Raw genomic sequence first — 14,424 nt, 5'->3', positions numbered from 1 at the left:
ATAATCTGAAATGATTGGCTTATGCTATGCATATGTGTTAAAATATTGCAGTGCATCCCATAAAAATATATAAGCATTTCATGCTAATCCAAAGCTCTTTTAAAATTTAAAATTTAAAAAGTGGCACAACCAGAAATGATGTCCCTTCTGGTTGATAAAATAGATTATACACAGCACCACCTACAAAGTATTTTTGCCAAATACAGAAAGAACATGAAACACATCAATCCTCTTGTATATAGCTACATTCGAGTTCATATGAACTAAAACAGAGGAACAAGTAAAATAACTCCAGAAGGAAGTAATTAGTGTAATGCAAAAAGTGAAGCATTTTACTGGACAAGTAACCCAGTTTCTCCAATAGTGTGGGAAGAAAAAGAAGAGGTGAATTGTTGCAGAATTTTATTTTTCTTAAGATTTATTTATTTATTTTGTCTTATTTCTTTAAAATATTTATTTATTTATTTGAATGACAGAGTTACAGAGAGGGAGTGTCAGGGAGAGAGAGAGAGAGCAAGCGAGCGAGCGCACCTCCATCTGCTGGTTCACTACCCAAATGGCCGCAATGGCAGGAGTTGGGCTGATCCGAAGCCAAGAGCCAGGAGCACTTGGGCCATCTTCTACTGCTTTCCCAGGCCACAGCAGAAAGCTGGTTCAGAAGTGGAGGAGCAGGGACTTGAATTAGCACCCACATGGGATGCTGGCTCTGCAGGAGGCTGCTTAACCCGCTATGCTATAACATTGATCCCTATTTATTTATTTTCAAAGAGTTACATAAAGAGAGAGAAATGGACAGAGAGATCTTCCATCTGCTGGTTCACTTCCAAGATGGTCACAATGGCCAGAGCTGGGCCAGGCCAAAGCCAGGAGCTTCATCCAGATCTCCCACATGGGGTGCAGGGGCCCAAGCACTTGGTCCTTCTGCTGCTGCTTTCCCAAGCTACCAGCATGGAGCTGGATCAGAAGTGGGCAGCCGGGACATTAACTAGTGCCCATATGGGATTCCAGCATCACAGGTAGCATCTTCACTTGCTTTGCCATAATGTTGGCCCCGTAGAATTTTTAAATGTAAGGGAAAAAGCCACAAAATGTGTGTAACTCTTGTTTAGATCTTGATCCAAACAAAATTTTTAAGGAAAACAAGGACATTTGAATATGGACTGGATATTAGATCATATTAATGAGTTATAGTTAGTTTTGCTAGAAATGATGTCATTGTGGTTATATAAAAATAAGTCATGGGGCTGGTGTTGTAGTACAGTTGGCTAACTTGCCACCTGCAAAACTGGCATCCCATGTTGGAACACTGGATTGAGTCTGGGCTATTCCACTTCTGATCCAGCTTTCTGTTAATGTGCCTGGGAAAGTAGTGGATAATGGCCCAAGTACTTGGGCCCCTGCCACTCCTGTGAAATACTCAGATGGAGCTGTAAGATTCTGGCTTCAGCTTGGACCAGCCCCAGCCATTACAGCCATTTGGGGCATGAACCAATAAATGTAAGACCAATTTCTCGCTGCATATGTGTGTGTGTGTGTGTGTGTGTGTGTCACCGTGCCTTTCAAATAAATAAATCTTTTTTTAAAATACATCAATTATGTAAATTATGTGTGTACAAGCATATGTGTATATACACACTATATGTGCATACACACATAGATACACATATATAAATATCTTTAAAAATGCATTTATTCTAAGAGTGGGAAGGTTAGACAGTAATTGAAAGAGCAGTTGTTTATTTAGCTTAGTTACTAGAGCACATTAATGGTATGGCTACAGAAATAGACACAGAAGTAACCTAAATCTTTTATTTCAGGCCATATATTAAGTCTTCAATCTATTTCAAGTTAACTTTGTATATGGTGTAAGATAAGGGTCAAATTTCATTCCTTGCCATGTAGATGTCCTGTTTCCCCAACATCATTTACTGAAGAGACTTTCCTTTCCCCATTAGTTATTCTTGGTGCCCTTGTCAAAGATTAGTTGAGCACATCAGTGAACTTTAAAAAGTTCATGGAAAATGTGTATTATGAAAAAATATGCATGGACTTCAAAATTTTTAACACCAAAACAAACATCTTTTCAGTCAGTTCTGTGAATTTTTTGAAGTATCCTCATATATGTGTAGATTTATTTCTGGGTCTCTATTCTGTTCCATTGATATACATATCTGTTTTTATGCCAGTACCATACTATTTTGATGACTATACCTTTTTAATATATTTGCTTTTTTAATATTTATTTATTTATTTGAAAGTTGAAGTTACACGGAGAAAGAAGGAGAGGCAAAGAGAGAGAGAGAGAGAGAGGTCTTCCATCAGCTGGTTCACTCCCCAATTGGCCGCAACGGCCAAAGCTGTGCCGATCTAAAGCCAGGAGCTAGGAGCTTCCTCCAGGGCTCCGACATGGGTGCAGGGGCCCAAGGACTTGGGCCATCTTCTACTGTTTTCCCAGGCCATAGCAGAGAGCTGGATAAGAAGTCGAGCAGCCGGGACTCGAACCCACGCCCATATGGGATGCCAGTACTGCAGCTGACGGCTTTACCTGCCACGCCAAAGTACCGGCCCCAATATACTTTTATTTATTATTTATTTATTTATTTATTTACAGGCAAAGCTAGAGAAAGAGAGAGAGAAAGCTCTTCCTTTTCCGTTGGTTCACCCTCCAAAGGGTTGCTATGGCCAGCGCGCTGCGCTGGTCTGAAGCCAGGAGCCAGGTGCTTCCTCCTGGTCTCCCATGTGGGTGCAGGGCCCAAGTACTTGGGCCATCCCCCACTGCCTTCCCAGGCCAAAGCAGAGAGCTGGACTGGAAGAGAAACAAGCGGGACTAGAACCTGGGGTGCCGGTGCTGCAGGCGGAGTTTCAGCCAAGTAAGCCACGGCACCGGCCCCAATATACTTTCAAATCAGGAATTGTGATGCCTCTGTCTTTGTTTTCCTTCATGATTCTTTAGCTATTCATGGTCTTCTGTGATTTCATAGGAATTTTAAGATTGTTTTCTGTGAATTATGCCATGGAACTTTTTAAAATATTTATTTGAAAGGCAAAGCAAGAGAGAAAGAGAGAGAGAGAGAGAGAGAGAGAGAATCTTCCACCTACTGCTTCTCTCCCCAAATGGTCACAGCAGCCATATCTGGGCCAGACTGAAGCCAGGAGCCAGGAATTCCATCCTCATCTCCCACCTGGGTGGCAGGAGCTGAAATACTTGGACCATCATCCTGCCTTCCCAGGTGTATTAGCCAGAAGTACCCAGGCTTTGAACCAGCACTCCAATATGGATGCCAACATTGTAAGCAGCAGCTTAACACACTGTGCCATGACTCCAGCCCCCATTGGAATTCTGATAAAGATTGCACTGAATCTATGGATCTCTTTGGGTAATATAGACATTTTAACAATATTAATTTTTTCAATCCATGAACATGGGATATGTTTCCATTTATTTGTGTCTTCAATTTCTTCCACAGTTTTCAGTGTATATAAATTCATTATAGTATCAAAAGTAATTCTTTTCTTTTGATACTATAATGAAATTGGGCTTTTGTCTTAGAACATACACAAAAATTAACTCAACATTGATTAAAGACTTAAATATAAAGTCTAAAGCTATAAAGAGAGAAGAAAGCAAAGGGGAAAACTTCTTAGAAATGATTTTTTTTGCACATGACACCAAAAACACATATGACAAAAGCAAAAATAAACATGTGGAACTACAACAAAGGCTTCAGCACAGAGAATTAAACAGCATTGTGGTATACTAGGCTAAATCTCCACATGTGGCGCCAGCATCCTGTATGGGCACCAATTCATGTCCTAGCAGCTCCTCTTCCAATACAGCTTTCTGCTATGGCCTGGGAAAGCAAGAGAAGATGGTCCAAGTGCTTGGGCCCCTGCATTTTCATAGGAGACCCAGAAGAAGCTCCTGGCTCCTGGCTTCGGATCAGCACAACTCTGGCCATTGCAGCCATTCATTTGGGGAGTGAACCAGCTAATGGCAGACCTTTCTCTCTGTGTCTCCCTCTTCTTATCTGTAACTCTATCTCTCAAAATAAAACTAAAAATCTTTAAAAAAAAAAGTTAACAAAATATAAAAGCAAGCTACAGAATGGGAGAAAATATTTGCAAACCATATATCTGAAAATGGGTTAATATTCAAAATATATGAGGAATAAAGGACAGATATGTGACATAGCAATTAAGATGTCACTTGGGACACCCTCATCCTATATCATAGTGCCTGGATTCAATTCTCAGCTCTGCTTCTTATTCCAGTTTCCTGATAATGCACACCCTGGGTGGCAGCAGGTGATGGCTCAAGTTGGGTCCCTGCCACCTACATTGGAGAAGCGAATTGTGTTCCTAACCCAACCCTCACTGTAGTGGGTATTTGGGGAGTGAATGAGCAGATAGGAGCTCTTTCTTTGTCTTTCTTTGACTTTTTCTCTGGATGTCAAATAAAAATAAAATAAATTATATATACATATATACACATATAATCTTATACAACTCAACAGGAAAAAACCTGTAAAATCTGCAAATGAGCAAATACCTGAATAAATAATTTTCCACAGAAAATATACAGATAGACAAATACATGAAAGAGTGCTCAACATCACTAATCAGAGAAATGCAAATCAAAATCACAATGAGAGCTCACCTCACACCTGTTAGGATGGATGTTATGAAAAAGATAAGAGATAAGAAGTGTTGGAGAGTTTGTGGAGTAAAGGGAACCCATGTGTAGTTGGTGGGGATGTGAATTGATATAGCCATAATCAAAAACAATATAGAGATCCCTTAAAATTAAAAATGAATTACGACACAATACAGCCATCCCATTTCTTGATGTATATCTGGAGAAGATGAAATCAATATCTCTGTTGTATATACTCCTATGCTCATTGCAGCATTATTCACAATAGTCAAGTTATAGAGGAGCTGGCATTGTGGCATAGTGAACTAAGGTGCTGTCTGCAAAGGTCAGCATCCCAAATCAGAGTGACAGTTTGAGCACAGGCTGCTTCACTTATTATCCAGTTCCCTGTTAATGTGCCTAGAAAAGCAGTGGAAGATGGCCCAAGTTCTTGGGCTCTGGCTTCCCACGAAGGAGACTCACACAGAGCGTTGGGATCTTGGCTTCCTTCTGGATCGGCCCTGGCCATAGAAGACATTTGGGGAGTGATTCAGCAGATGGAAGATATCTCTCTCTCTCTCAAGTAAATAAATCTTATAAGAAAAGATATGGAAACACTCTTAAGTGACCATCTATTGGGTGATGGACAAAGAAAATGTGATGTAAATATAGATACACATACAACATAATATTATTCAGCCATAAATAGGGGACTATCCTGCCATTTGTAACGACGTGGATGAATCTGCGGGACATTATGCTTAATGAAACAAGCCACAGGGGCCGGTGCCATGGCACACTAGGTTAATCCTCCGCCTGTGGCGCCAGCATCCCATACGAGCACCAGTTCTAGTCCCGGTTGTTCCTCTCCCAATCCAGCTCTCTGCTATGGCCTGGGAAAGCAGTAGAAGATGGCCCAAGTGCTTGGGCCCCTGCTCCGCATGGGAGACCAAGAAGAAGCACCTGGCTCCTGGCTTCAGATCGGCGCAGCTCCAGCAGTTGCAGCCATTTGGGGAGTGAACCAACGGAAGGAAGACCTCTCTCTCTCTCTCTCTCTCTCTCTCTCTCTCTCTCTGTAATTCTGTCTGTCAAATAAATAAATAAAACCTTTTAAAAAAGAAGCCACATACAGAAACACAAATACTGCATGATCTCACTTAAATGTGGAATTTCTGAAGTGAAACTCAAAGATGCAGAGAGTAGAATGGTGGTTACCAGGGACTGGGTGGTAGAGGAAATGGAGAGATGCTGATCAAACTTCTAGTCATAAAATGAACAAGTTCTGAGGATCTAAGATACTACACAGGTGGTGTTGGCTGTGTCAGTTTGTGGTAATCCTCACATGTGTATATGTATTGCAAATCATGATGCTATACATCTTGAATATGCTCAGTTTTTATTTGTCAATTAAATATTTAAAGTTTTTTGTATTGGATTAAAGAAAATGAGAGACAACAAATATCCTGCTTACAAATCCATCATTTGGAAAGGCCACAAAATTAGTTAACCACTAATGCTGCCAGAGGGTTATAAAGCCTTGCCTTACAAGGCTGGAAATCGATATGGCTTCTAATTCAGAAGCTTCCTTTCCAGAAGCTGGTGAGGACTTAAAAATAGATTTGAGGTTCCAAAGTACAGCTATAGAGTGCTTTATGAGGCTGGTGATGAAAGCCTGATGGTTTTCTTTGAAGGTTTTAACTTGTGAGTCATCTTTGATAAGAGAGTCTCTAACCTTTAACATGCTTTAACACGCACTCTTAGCCTGTTCAATATGGTGAGAGAGCGCTTATTAAGTCAGTTTTATGGTATTTAGTAATGAATTATGTAAAATATTTTGTTTTTAATTTGTGACTTATTTGCAAGAAAACGTTTATGTTTCATTTCAGCTTAAGTCAGCCCATCATTCATTCAAGATGAGTGCAAAAAGTGATTGCAGAGATTCAGAATTGGACATTGCTTTTCAAGAGTGGTAAAATGCTAATCTAAAGAGGAAGTGATAGTTCTTGTGTGTTTCTGTATATTAGCGAATTGTTGGTTGTTGATTATCATATAAGAATTGATTAAATGCATACAAGGCCATTTTGCAGCAATATTACATATAACTTGATCCAAGTGTTTAATAATTGAGGTTGTCAAAAAAACTGAGCCTGTACCTGAATAAGTATCTAGAAACAACCACTAATTTACAGGAAATAAGAACAGAGAAACATATCAAACACTATGGGAATGCTTTCAGCAAAATCCAGGTGAAGGAAAACTCTACTTGACCAACCATCCAGTTTCTAATAAAAGATAAGAGGAAAATCTATAAATTAAATACCAGGCATATCGACAAATTATAGTTTATGAACCTTATTTTCATCATGATTCAAAACCACAAACATAAAAAAATCATATTTATGAGACATCTGCAAATGACTAAATATCTTATTATATTAAAGAAAAATTACTTCTAACTTATACATAATGAGAATATTATGCTTTCAGAGTCTTTTAGAAATATACATAGTCATAACTACAGATGAAATTATACAATATCTTTTATTTTCTTCAAAATAATACAGAAATGGGGATGGGCATTTGGTGCAGTGGTTAAGATAATACCTGAAATGCCAACATTCCATATCAGAGTACCTGGGTTCAAGTCCTGTCTCTGCTTCCAGTATCTTGCTAATGCATACCCTGGGAGGCAGCAGATGATGGCCCAAGTACTTGGGTACCCAGCACCACAAGGAACAGCTGGATTATATTCCAGTCTCCTGGCTTCAACCTGGCCCAGCCCCAGCTATTTTGGGCACTTTGGGTGTGAACAAATGAGTAAAAGATCTGTCCATCTGTTTCTGTCCCTTTCTCTCCCTCCCTCTCTACCTTTCAAATAAATAATACATAAATTTATTTTTTAAAGATTTATTTATTTGAAAGGCTAAGTTACAGAGAGGCAGAGGCAGAAAGAGTGAGGTCTTCCATCCACTGGTTCATTCTCTAGATGGCTGTAATGATCAGAGATACGCCGATCCAAAACCAGGAGCCAGGAGCATCGACCAGGTCTCCAATGCAGATTCAGGAGCCAAAGGACTTGGGTCATCTTCTACTGCTTTCCCAGGCCATAGCAGAAAGCTTGATCAGAAGTGGAGCAGCTAGGACTCAAACCAGCACCCATATGTAATGCCAGCACTGCAGGCAAGCAGCTTTACCTGCTATACCACAGCACTGGCCCCATAAATAAATTTAAAAACTAAACAATATAGAAATGTATCTGTTTTCACAATCCCTATGCAATACTGTATTTGGTAGTGCTAAATTTAAAAGCATCTAAATAAATAGATATGCTGTGTTCATGAGTTTAAAAATTCAACTTCTTAATGTGTCAATTCTCTCCAAATTAATCTATACTTTAAACATAATTCAAAACTCCCAAAAATAATTTTGTAGATACCATCAAGCTAATTAAAAACATATAAAAAAGCAAAATAGGAAGAGAAGCCAAATTTGAATAGCAAGAAAAGTTGAAAGGCTTGTGCTATATGATTTCAAGACCTTCTATAGAGCAACAGTAATAAAAAGAGGTGCCATGATAGACCCAAAATCAATGAAACAGGATAGAACCCAGAAAAGGGGCAATCCAACAGAGAAAGAATAGTCTTTTCAACAAATGATATTGCAGCAATTGGATATTTATACTCAAAAAAGCAAAGCAAAATATTGACCAAAGCCTCACATATTACACAAAGTTAACAAAAACTAAACCATAGACAATATAGGAGAAAGCCTTCTCGATCTGGGGTTCCATAAAGAATCTGGAGTCATGATATGAATACTATGATTCATAAAGGAAAAATTGATTAACTAGACTTCATGAATATTTTTAAATTCTGCTCTTGAAAAGATACTGGTAAGAAAATTAAAACACAATCTAGAAATTTGAACAATGTATTTTTCAAGCCACATATCTGATAAAAGATTTTTATGCACAATATAAGCCTTTCAAAACTCAAGACTAGGGCCTGGTGCTGTGGCTCACTTGGCTAATCCCCCACCTGCGGCGCCAGCATCCCATATGGGCAGCTGGTTCTAGTCCCAGTTGCTCCTCTTCCAATCCAGCTCTCTGCTGTGGCCTGCGAAGGCAGTGGAGGATGGCCCAAGTGCTTGGGTCCCTGCACCCGCATGGGAGACCAGGAAGAGGCACCTAGCTCCCGGCTTCGGATCCACGCAGAGCCAGCCGTGGCGGCCATTTGGGGAGGTGAACCAACGGAAGGAAGACCTTTCTCTCTCTCCCTCTCTCCTCTCTCCTCTCTCTCTCTCTCTCTCTGTAACTCTACTTGTTAAATAATCTTTAAAAAAATTCAAGATTAGTGTCTGCTAATACTGATAGAATTAAAAAGGAGAGAACAATCCAACATGGGAAGCAGGATACACAGCAGACTCATAGAATGACAGGTGTCCTAAACAGCACTCTGGCCTCAGAATCAGCTCTTAAGGCATTTGGATCTGGCAAAAAAGCCCGTGAGAGTATTTCAGGCATGGAAAGCCAAGACACTGTGACAAAAAAAAAATATCTAAATGAAAGATCTCTGTGAGTGAGATCCCAGTGGAAAGAACTGGCCATCAAAGAAGAGCCTCGGGTGATTACCGCTGCCATAAATAAGAGTGTCAATTGTTAAATCAACAATGGAAGTCACTGTGCACTTACTCCCCATGTAGGATCTCTGGATTTAATGTGTGGTAATAGGTGAATTAACAGTATAACTAGTATTCAAACAGTACTTTATAGTTTGAGTTTCTGTGTGGGTGCAAACTGTTGAAATCTTTACATAGTATATACTAAGTTGATCTTCTGTATATAAAGATAATTGAAAATGAATCTTGATGAAGAATGGGATGGGAGAGGGCGTGGGAGATGGGATGGTTGTGGGTGGGAGGGAGGTTATGGGAGGAAAAAGCCCCTATTATCTAAAAGTTATACTTTGGAAATTTATAATTATTAAATAAATGTTTAAAAAACTCAATAGTTAGGAAAAGAGAAATTTTAAAATGGGCAAAAGATATGAACCAACATTTTACCAAAGAGAATATACAGATGATATGTTTTGTAGAACTGCCATAACAAATTACCACAAACTTGGTGACTTAGATAACAGAAATTCATTCTTTCTGAGTTTGTTTAACTTTTCATTATTATTTGAGAGGCAGAAAAACAAAGAGACAGACAGACAGAACTTCCATGTGCTGGGAAATGCCTGAAACAGACACAGGGCCAGGCTGAAACCAGGAGCCAGGAACTCAATCCAGGTCTCCCATATGGGTTGCAGGGGCCCAACCACTTGAGGAGAAGGGAAAAGGGAACAAGTCTCTTAAACTCTAGGCAAAACACCCACCCTGTCTCTCTGTGAGGGTAGAAATCTGAAATCAAAGTACCAACAAAATATCCTCTCCCTTTGAAGTCTCTAGGGGAGGATCCTTTTTTGCTTTTTCCTAGTTTACGGTTACTGCCAGCAATCCTTGTTGTTCTTTGGCTTGTGGCAGCCTAACTCCAATCTCTGCCTCTGTCTTTACCTGTTGTCTTCCCTTTATGTATCTACGTCTCCAAATTTCTCTATTCTTAAAAGCCTACATGTCATTGGACTATCCCACCCCCCCCAATCTAGTATGACCTCATCCTATTTTGACTACATTTGCAAAGACTCTATTTCCAAATAAGGAAACATTCAGGGCTCCCAGGTGGACATGAATTTTAGGGGTGTACCATTCAACCTCCTACAGTTGGCAAATAAGCATGTAAAAAGATGCTCAACAACAACAAAAAAAAGATGCTCAACATAATTAATAAGGAAATACAAATTAAAGCTCTATAGTTATTATAATGGCTACAGTAAAATTAATAAACTCTAATGTTACCAGGCACTTGTAAGGGTAACAGTTCCTTGTAAAGTTAAATACACCCTTACCACATGACTCAGAGAAACCACTCCTAGATATTCACACAAAAGAAACTAAAATTTATATACTCACAAAAACCTGTATACAAATGCTCCTATCAGCTTTATTTATAGTAGTCAAATTTGTGAACAACCCAAATGTTCTTCAATGAGTAAACAAGTATACAAGTATACTGTGCTACAATCAGACCTTGGAATACTATTTACTATAAAAATATATAAAGGAACAATTTGGGGTGATGAAAAATGTTCATCGTCTTGGTAACAGTGACATTATATGGCATTAAGGCTAGCAAAACTCATAGAAGTGGATATTAAAAGGTAAGTTTTAATGTATATAAATTATAACTCAGTAAAGCTGATTTTGATCAAAGAATAAAACTATGACTATATAAATAACACATATATATATATAGTGTGTGTGTGTGTGTGTGTGTGTGTGTGTGTCTGTGTGTCTGTCTTGGTCTGTTTTCTGTTGCTATAAAAGAATACTTCACCCTGACTAACCTACAAAGCATGGAAGTTAATTTAGCCCATGGTTCTTGAGGTTGGAAATCCAACAGCATAGCACTGATATCTGTCAGATTTCTGACAAGGTCCTGGCACTGCATCATAGCATGGCAAAAAAAAAAAAAGCAGAAGGGCAAGTGGGCACATACAGAAGAGGAAAAGAACAAAAGACAGCCTTACTTTATAACTCCTTCATGCAGTAATTAACCCTGTCCTATAAGAATCACATTAATCCCTCTTAAAGAACTAATCCATTTCTAAAAGCCCTACCTCCCAACATCACCACAATGGCAATCAAATTTAAATGTGAGTTTCAGAGGGGAAAAAAAACATATTCAAATCATATCTAAGAATTGGGGGTGGGATATGCAGAAGTATGAAGCTAGACCTCTACCTTACACCTTACACAAAAATCCACTTAACATAGAATAAAGATCTAAATCTATGACACGACACCATCATTATTAGAGAACATCAGAGAAACCCTGCAAGATATAGGCACAGGCAAAGACTTCTTGGAAAAGACCCCGGAAGCACAGCTAGTCAAAGCCAACATTAACTAGGATTACATCAATTTGAGAAATTTCTGTACTGCAAAAGAAACAGGAAAGTGAAGAAGTAACCAACAGAATGGGAAAAATCTTTGCAAATTATGCAATTGATAAAGGTTTAATAACCAGAATCTACAAAGAAATCAAGAAACTCCACAACAACAAAACAAACAACCCACTTAAGAGATGGGCCAAGGACCTCAATAGATATTTTTCAAAAAAGGAAATCCAAATGGCCAACAGGCACATGAAAAAATGTTAAAGATCACTAGCCATCAGGGAAATGCAAATCAAAACCACAATGAGGTTTCACCTCACCCCGGTTGGAATGGCTTACATACAGAAATCAATGAATAACAGATGCTGGAGAGGATGTGGGGAAAAAGGGACACTAACCCACTGTTGGTGGGAATGCAAACTGGTAAAGCCACTATGGAAGACAGTTTGGAGATACCTCAGAAATCTGAATATAGCCCTACCACACTACCCAGCCATCCCACTCCTCAAAATTTACCCAAAGGAAATTAAATTGGCAAATAAAAGAGCTATCTGCACCTCAGTGTTTATTGCAGCTCAATTCACAATAGCTAAGACCTGGAATCAACCTAAATGTCCATCAACAGAAGACTGGATAAAGAAATTATGGGATATGTACTGTATGGCATACTACACAGCAGTAAAAAAAAAATGAAATCCAATCATTTGCAACAAAATAGAGCAATCTGGAAAACATCATGCTGAATGAAATGAGCCAGTCCCAAAGGGACAAACATCATATATTCTCCATGAGCCAGTCCCAAAGGGACAAACATCATGTATTCTCCCTGATCTGTGACAATGAATTGATCACCTAAAAGGAAACCTGTAGAAGTGAAACTGACACTATGAGAAGCAATGACTTGATCATCCCTTATCCTGACTATAGAGGAACAGCTTACTATTTTATTCTTTTTAGTATTTTCTTTTTCTACTTGATACCATTGGTTGAACTCTTCAATTAACACACAATTATTCTTAGGTGTTTAAATCCAACTGAAAATTAATCCCTGTTAAAAATAAGAGTGGGAATAAGAGAGGGAGGAGGCACATGCTCCCTCGGCCTTACCCCTAAGGGTAAAGCTAAAAACTTGCCATGGGACTCCAAATCCCATTAAGTTGGCAGGTACCAATGCCATCTCACTAGTTAAGGTGATCAGTTTAAGATCATAACTGATCATAAAGATAGGATTAAGTGTCAAAGAGATCACATAAATAACACCAGTGTCTGCTAGCAATAATTGAGAGCATTAAAAAGGAGTGAACGGTCCAACATGGGAAGAGGGATACACAACAGATTCATAGGATCACAAATGCCCTAAACACCACTGTTGCCTCAGAATCAGCCCTTAAGGCATTTGGATCTGGCTAAAAAAAGCCCATGAGAGTATTTCAGGCATGGAAAGCCAACACATTCTGGCAAAAAAAATGACCTAAATGAAAGATCTCTGTGAGTGAGATCCGAGCAGAAAGAACGGGCCATCAAAGAAAGAGGTACCTTTCTCTGAAGGGAGGAGAGAAGTTCCACTTTGACTATGGCCTTGTCTAAATAAGATCGGAGTTTGTGAACTCAAGAGGCTTCCATAGCCTTGGCAGCTCATGACAAGAGCCTTGGGTGATCACTGACGTCATAAATAAGAATGTCAATTGTTAAATCAACAACAGGAGTCACTGTGCACTTGCTCCCCATGTAGGACCTCTGTCCTCAATGTGTTGTACTATGAGAATTAATGGTATAACTAGTACTCAAACAGTACTTTTTACTTTGTGTTTCTGTGTGGGTGCAAACTGTTGAAATCTTTACTTAGTATATACTAAATTGATCTTCTGTACATAAAGATAATTAAAATGAATCTTATAATTGAAAATGAATCTTGATGTGAATGGAATGGGAGAGGGAGCAGGAGGTGGGAGGGTTGTGGGAGGGAGGGAAGTTATGTCGGGGGGAAGCCACTGTAATCCATAAGCTGTAATTTGGAAATTTATATTTGTTAAATAAAAGTTAAAAAAAAATGAATCTTAATGAAAAATGGGATGAGAGGGGGGTAGGAAATGGGATGGTTTGTGGGTGGAATGGTGGGTATGGGGGGAAGAACCTCTATAATCCAAAAGTTGTATTTTCAAAATGTATATTTATTAAATAAAAGTTTTCTATAAAAAAAAAGAATTGTTGGTGGGAAATAGTGGGAATATATACCTAAAAGGTTGACCATAGGTTAATAATGGTTGAAGCTGGGTGATAAGAACATGAGGATTCTTTATACTATTCTGTTTTTGTACCATGCTAAAAAAAAATTCTATATACCTACCAAAAAAACTGAGATTTGATAAATTTGACCGTACACCTTTGTGACAGAATATCACCTTCTCTGAAGGTGAAAATTAGTTTCCTTATATAGATAAAACATTGCTGGGCAAAAGAAACCTGGTAGCTATAGAAGAGGTTTTATGTATTTATAAGAAATAATTTTCATATATTATAGATAAGCATTATTTAATTTTAAACTTTGTTTATAAAACATAATGGTTTATAAAAGATAAAGCCGTGCCTCAAAGCAATTAAATTAGAAGCCCTGGGATTTGGGAAATGTACGTGGGCATATTTCAAAGGCAGGTTTGAAAACAAAATTTAAAAAATAAGCAAAGACAGGTTTGACAATGACTGAACTAGGAGAACAGTGATTAAATTCAAGGCTCACGGGCTGGCACCGTGGCTCACTAGGCTAATCCTCCGCCTGAGGCACCGGCACCCCAGGTT

The sequence above is a fragment of the Oryctolagus cuniculus genome, chromosome X, assembly GCF_964237555.1.
Source record: "Oryctolagus cuniculus chromosome X, mOryCun1.1, whole genome shotgun sequence".
NCBI classification, from domain to species: Eukaryota; Metazoa; Chordata; class Mammalia; order Lagomorpha; family Leporidae; genus Oryctolagus; species Oryctolagus cuniculus.
Note: the sequence above shows the minus strand (reverse complement) of the source record.